Raw genomic sequence first — 6838 nt, 5'->3', positions numbered from 1 at the left:
GGAGTTGCTTGTCTAACCCACCAGGTGTTTGTATGGAATAGGTGAGGATTTTAACTTGTAATCCCACATCAATGTGGTCTCCTGTATCTTTCTTAGGTAACTAAAAAGATTCCTCTTTCTGTTCAACCTTTGGCTTCCTTTTCACATAAAATGACTTAATGCAACAATGATAATAAAAATGATAATGTCTATTGATCATCTATTGAGTGTTTACTATGTTCTAGGCACTGTCTCCGGAAACTCTTATGAACTTTGATAAATGTCGACAGTTGTAGAGGGGCTTTCAGGCCTTTTGTTCATAGGGTCACTATGAGTTGTGCTTGACTTGAAGACAAGGCACTGTGCTAAGCAGTTCTGTACACATGACATTAAATCCTCACAACTTTTATACTACATGCCCTTGTAGTTTATGAATAAAGAAACAGATACATGTGACTTCAGTGACCACAAGATGGAGAAACCAACCTGGATTCCCAGCTCCACTACCACCTTATATCCTCAATTTTCTATCTTCAACATTTCCCCCCTGCAATAAAATAGAAACATTTCAGTAGTGAAATGCTCTCTCAATCCTACATCAGATCTTTACTTTTCCCTCGTTGGAAGTTACATTTTAAGATGAATATTGTGTACTTAATCTCCTACCTTCCATTTTACTCCCTGTCCCCATGACAATCTGAGTTCCACTCTTGGAATTTCATTGATAATGTTCCACCAAATTACCTATGACTTTCATATTGTTGAATAACAGCTAATTTTATCTGCTAACTCATTGATTAACTATTTTCTCAATGTTCCCCCTTCTGTCTTTGGCTTCTATAATGCCATTCTTTCTTGCTATTCTCAGGACACACCTTAGTTTGCCATAACTTCTTCCTCTACTCAGTAAGTTTTGGGAATTCTTTTCCAGTCTCTACCTATTTGTCATAACCTCCTTCAATAATCCAGTAAAAACTTGGATTTCAGCTACAGTTACTCAAAGTGCTTCATCCTGAATCTTCCCTCTTTCTCATTAAACAGACACATCCTTTTAGTTCCAAGTCCCACCAACCTTTGTATTTGTTTTGTTCAGCCATCATATTGACTCCATTCTCGCAGCCTCTGTCTCACAAAGATCTACCATTTATCCCACTGTTGGTAGTGTTTGATGCCATTGAGTCTCCTACAACTCATAGTGACCCTATGAACAGAAGATCTGAACTCAGCCCTATCCTGTGCACCTGCAGTATGCTCAAGCCCCCTGTCACATCATGGTGTCAGTGCAGCTGGTTGAGAGCTTTCATCTCTTTCTGACTCTGCATCCTTCCCAGTATGCTGTCTTTTCTAAGTATTGGTCCCTCCTGACATTTTTATTTATTTAGTGTGTGTGTGTGTGTGTGTGTGTGTATACCGTCAAATCAGATCTGACTGGTACAGGAGGAGATTGTCCCTCCTTCTCCAGCAGAGCATCTGGTGGATTCGAACCGTGTATCTCCGAGTTTGCAGTTGCAGTTTCTTGCCACTAGGCCACCAGAGCTCGCCCCCTCCTGACATTTTCCAGCATTTCTGACAACCTTATCCCTTGCCATTCTTACCCCAATCATCCTCTTTCCTGATCTTTAAAATAATTTTTAAGTATCTGAAAATGTAATGTTTTTTAAAAAGTAGTTCCACTTGAATTGGGAACATACATTATTCTCCAAATACATCAAACATAGGTGGGAGGACTGTTCAGTGCTGTCTAGTGACTATGAATAAAAGATTGGAACCTTGCACCATTCTTACGATATCTGCCATGCTCAAGCCTCTTGTTACAGTCACTGTGTGTGTCTTGTTGAGGGTCTTCCTATCTTTTGCTGACCCTCCACCTTCTCCAACATGCTATCTTTTTCCAAGGACTGGCCCCTGACAACATTCCTATACGGGTCCCCACCACTCGCCTGTCAATTTGCTGTAGTGTGGTGGTTCACATGTTGCTGTAACAGTGGAAGCTATGTCACTGTTATTTCAAATACCAGCAGGGTCACCCATGGTGGAAAGGTTCCCAGGGAGTTTCCAGACCAAGACCAAAAGGCAAGAGGTGCCCTCTTCTTTTCAAAGAACAGGACATCAAATGTCTTAGGAACAACAGAGGAACACTGTTGAATAAATATAGTAGTGGAGGAGTGGTCGTATAAGTCGGACATGAAGAAGATCACAGAGATCACAGGTTTACATTCAGGAGAGATAGCCAAAGCAGGTAACGTTTGGACAGTGATACGTAGATAGAAGAACTGCTGTCAGTTGTCTTTGTGTCATTGGTCCCTATAGCAGCATGCTGGGGACAGGAGAGGGTAGCATATAAAGGGGGAGAATTAGCTCTGGGAGAGCTAGGTGAAAAGAACAAGCTCTTGGACCACAAGGCCATGCAGCTTTCCCAAATCTACCTTTAATCCAGAGGAACAAGTTCACCAAACTGACCTTTAATAAGGTGTAGAACCATACTTGTTTCAGACTGGGGTGTAAAGAATTTTTTTTTTAAATGCTGTTGCGTTTATTCTGACTCAGCAATTCCATAGGGCAGAGAAGAGCTATCTTGTGTGGTGTCAGAGGCTGTAAAACTCTAGAATACACTGCTTCCTCTTTATTCCATGGAGCAGCTCATGGGTTTTTCTGTTGTCCTTTCTGTTGATCCACTGTGCCATGATAGGAGTTGTTACATCTAGGGGTGAAGTAAGCAGCCCCCTTGCTAACTGGATACCATGCACCATGTTACTAATACTTTCCTTTGACCTCTCATACGAAGGGATCTTCAGCGGAGTTGGGAGGGAACATTATAAGCAACAGCTGTGAGGCACTATGAGGAGTTCAGTCATGCTCTTCTGTCCTCAAATAGAAGTTATCAATTCAGAAAGACCAGAGATTCTAGACTATAAGCAGTTCACTCCTCCCTTCCCATGCTGTCAAGTATCAGGACCCAGAAGAAGTTCAACTGGTTTAGCAATCCAAATTAGGAACCATCACCAACCCTGAACCCCGAGTGTTTGATGAACGGCATCCACTTAACTGGGTCACTTACTTAGAGGTCTTGGGAAACGACCCAAACTTCATAAAGAGACAATATCTTGTCTTTGCCATACCTTTTAGCTGCGGCTAAAGGCTGACTTTACCCCAGCAGAATAGAGTCAAACCCATCCTTACAAGAAAGCTCAAGAATTCATTGAGACAAAGTCAAGTTCTCTGCATTCGCTGAGTTTGGCTAAGAAATTTAAGTTCAGCTTCTGGTCACATCGTTGGTTGGATCCCAGGCTTCCTTGTGTCTGGCAGATGAACCCAGGAATTTTGGAAGTGTGAGACCAGATCTCAGACCTCAATTCTGCAAGATGAGAGCTGAAATCTGAATCGAGGAAGTCACTTTTCTAGGAGCCATGATCTGGTGAAGTTCTGGCACCCCGCTGCTCGACTCCAGCATCTTTCTTTTTTAAGCAATGGACAGAATCAGGAGGTGCTCCTGAGCTTAATGACACGCTACAGGAATATCACTTTTCTAGGTAAGAGGTTCAAGGTAAAAGGAAAAAGCTAAAAACTCCAAGGAACTTGAGGGCTGGGTAATCTGTCCTTTCCTTATTCCTGGACAGTGTGCGCCTGCGTGTGACACTGGATATGGTGTTCCAGAAGCCCAACTGATTCAGAACTTTGGAACCAAAAGCAGTGGTGAGCCAAGACTTAGCTCCTTGGACAGAAAGATAAATTAAAATCAAGTATCCACAGGTGGGATTTAACTCAGGAATTAGGCAGAGGGAGAGAACTTAGCTTTAGGACAATAGGATAAAAACTGTGGAAAGCAGAGGAGAACAAACTGGTCATCTCCTTGCCATTGTGTAAGGTAAAGTTGTGTAATTCTTTATATAATTGTCAAGTTCTATTTTCCTAAGGAGTGGTATTTTTTATTATGTAGGAAATCTGTAATAATTTTTCCAATTCCAGTGTTCCAGGGTCTCAATCCCCATTGTGGAGGTCTGACTTTCCAACACCGACATGATCACAGAACCCGCTCAAGTGGAGGGTGCCTTGACTGAGAACAATGTTCTTTTTGACCAACAACAAAGCTCCAATTGAGTGCTTGACATTAGGAAGTGATTCTTTCCCTTTTATATAGTCATGATGTCCCTCAACTAGATCAATATTTCCACTCACTACCAAAATACAGATTAGATTTTTCTGACTCTTGAAAACAAAAATTTCCAACCCCAGGCTAGGAATGTCCCCTCTTTGCTTACTGAGTGTCTTAAAAACAAATACCTGTCATTTCTCAGATTACAAATGAATAGATCTTCAGAGCAAATGTGCCAGACTGAGCCTTCAGTCTGTACATAGCTATTCACGGCCAAGCCTGGGCAGGTCGCTGGGAGGAATCACAAGGATCAAGGAGGTGCCCCAACCCCATATCTTCTCACACGATGCTTTTCACTTTCCTCCTAATACCTTCATTTAATTCTACTAAGAATACAATTCATTTCTTGCTAAAAGTTGAGTTTTCCTTTCTGAAATGATTTACACTAGAAGACAATGTAATTACGTTAGAAGACATTTTAATTTGCAAATTCATTTCCAGCCAAGATTTGTGCTTAATAAAATCTAATTTATGCCAAAGCATATCAAACCTGCTAATCAATTCTCTTTTAATGTTTTTCCAGGAAGAAATTGGTATTGGCTATGAGGCCTTCACACAGAATAGTTATCTTCTGAACACACTGCTTTTGAAAGTAATCTATTTTTTTTTTTATTCTTAAGTTTCTTTATTCCAGAAAAAGTAGCTTGTATTTGTGACTACCATTTGACTTGCAATAGCAGAGAGGAGAGTCTTTCATTAGACATTCTTGTTCTTAGACACTAAATGTTAAGAAAAGACCCAGGAAAAAATTTTAAAAAAACAAAAACGAAAAAACAACCAACCCAGACATTTTAGAATGGACCAGGAGAGAAGAAAGAGAGTTCACAGGAGAGTGAGAGGACCTGTCAATTCTCATTGATTGCAGGACCCAGATCTAATCCAATTTAAGCACCAGGCCCTTCCCCGACCCCTCAAAAAAAAAGGTTTTCAGAAAAACCCTTCATAACAATATTTACTAGATAAAAAAGTCCCCCCATTTCTGGAAGACATCTCTTCGATGGGGAAGGCTCTGCATATAAACACCATGACAGAGCTGGGCTCGCTGCAGCCCAGCAGTGGCCAAGACACTGTGAACACAGCCAGTTCTGGGGACACGTTCTCACTCACCGATATGTGTGTTTCACAAAGTGTCAAAGAGGGTGTAGACGGTTTTCCCATGGACATCATCAGGCGGAGGCTGCTTCTTGCTGCCAGACACAAGAATTTCATAATTTCGTAATGGTAGGGATATTGCTTATTTTCACAGAGTACTCCTGGAGGTGGGTAAATGAAGCGAGGATATTAGGCATTAACTCTAAGGGCCAAAGTGGTCTGAAGTAGGATCACATCTGCAAGGCTTAGCAGGTTGCCAATGAGAAAGGTCTGTCCGTGATCTCTGAAAATCTTTTCAAGCATGGGAAAGTATCTGAGTACAGCCTTCTGGGTCATGCTAACAAAGCCTTTTTTTTTTTTTAACCGTCTAGTTTTAAAAAAGGATACAGGATAATAATTGCCAGAAGATCCAGTGTTCCTTCCACATACACGCCAGTCAGGGTTTTCTCCTTGAGGTCACTGCCAAAGAGGTGGTACTTCTCCGCTATGTAGTGGAGAATGCTTCGGGTCTGCACCAACTTCATTCAGTCCATTTCAGCCATGGGCACTTGCTGGAAGAACAGGTGGTTACTGTTCCGTAAGTTCTGCAACTGGTCTCTTGTTTCTAAAAATTCTTCGTCAAACTCAACTCCAGCAGGCACTAATGCCCACTGAGTGGATTCCATGCGGCCTTACCCATTGGGAGAGTGGAGCTTGGGCCTTGATTCCATGTCGGCTTTGAGTTTTCTGGATTCTCTCTGAGTGCCCACACACACAGCCCGGGGCTGGGGCTGAAGTCCCTCCAAGTGCAGCCTGTAGCGCGATGAAACCAGGAGGCAGCGAAGAGGCTGAAAGTAATCTATTTTTATATTCCTTCAAAAATGAGGAAGGATTTATATGTTTACCACAAAATCATAATTTTGAAGGAGCTCTGGTGGCCTCATGGCAAGAAGCTACACTGCAATCTCAGAGGTATATGGTTCAAATCCACCAGATGCTCTGCTGGAGAAGAAGGGGAAATCTCCTCCTGTACCAGTCAGATCCAATCTGACAGTACAAACACACAAGAAATAATAAATTTTGAAAAAAAAGGAGTTTTGTTTAAACTGTAAAAAGGGAGGAATTTTGTCATTTTCATATAGTAATTTATGCCTATGAACATTCATTTTTATTTCCTTTTGCTTTCAAATTCCTTCAATGCCAATTTGTTAACTATACCACACTGTATAAGCTGAAATGACAGTAGCTTGCCCCAAGACCATTAAAAAAAAAACCAAAAAACACCAAACCCAAAAAACACCAAGCTGGAGAAAGAAAAATAATTACTAAAAAACCTAAAAGGATAGTGTTGTTGTTGTTGTTTAAATGCCATCTGGTTGACTGACTCATAATGATCCTACAATATAATAGACTGAAGCCTTGCCTGATCTTGTGTCATCCTCACAACCTCTGCTGTATTTAAATTCATTTTTAGTGATTGTGTCAATCCATCTCATTGAGATCTTCCTTCACTTCTCTGATCTTCCACTTTTCCATGCATGATGTCCCCCTCCAAGGCCTGGCCCCAGACATATGAGATAAAGTCTCACTATCGTTTCCTCTAAGGAGCTCCCCCTTGACAGACCGTTATTGATA

At 41.4% G+C, this 6838-nt stretch overlaps 1 pseudogene; it reads right to left on the bottom strand.

The window, feature by feature from the left end:
• Nucleotides 1-5252: 5252 nt before the first annotated feature.
• Nucleotides 5253-5934, bottom strand: LOC102874525 (annotated as a pseudogene).
• Between the last annotated feature and the right edge of the window lie 904 nt (nt 5935-6838).

The sequence above is a fragment of the Elephantulus edwardii genome, unplaced genomic scaffold (genome assembly GCF_000299155.1).
Source record: "Elephantulus edwardii isolate Elephantulus edwardi_28Jun2011 unplaced genomic scaffold, EleEdw1.0 scaffold00022, whole genome shotgun sequence".
In the NCBI taxonomy this organism is placed as follows: domain Eukaryota; kingdom Metazoa; phylum Chordata; class Mammalia; order Macroscelidea; family Macroscelididae; genus Elephantulus; species Elephantulus edwardii.
The sequence above is the reverse complement of the archived record's forward strand: the minus strand, read 5'-3'. Positions and strand labels throughout refer to the sequence as shown.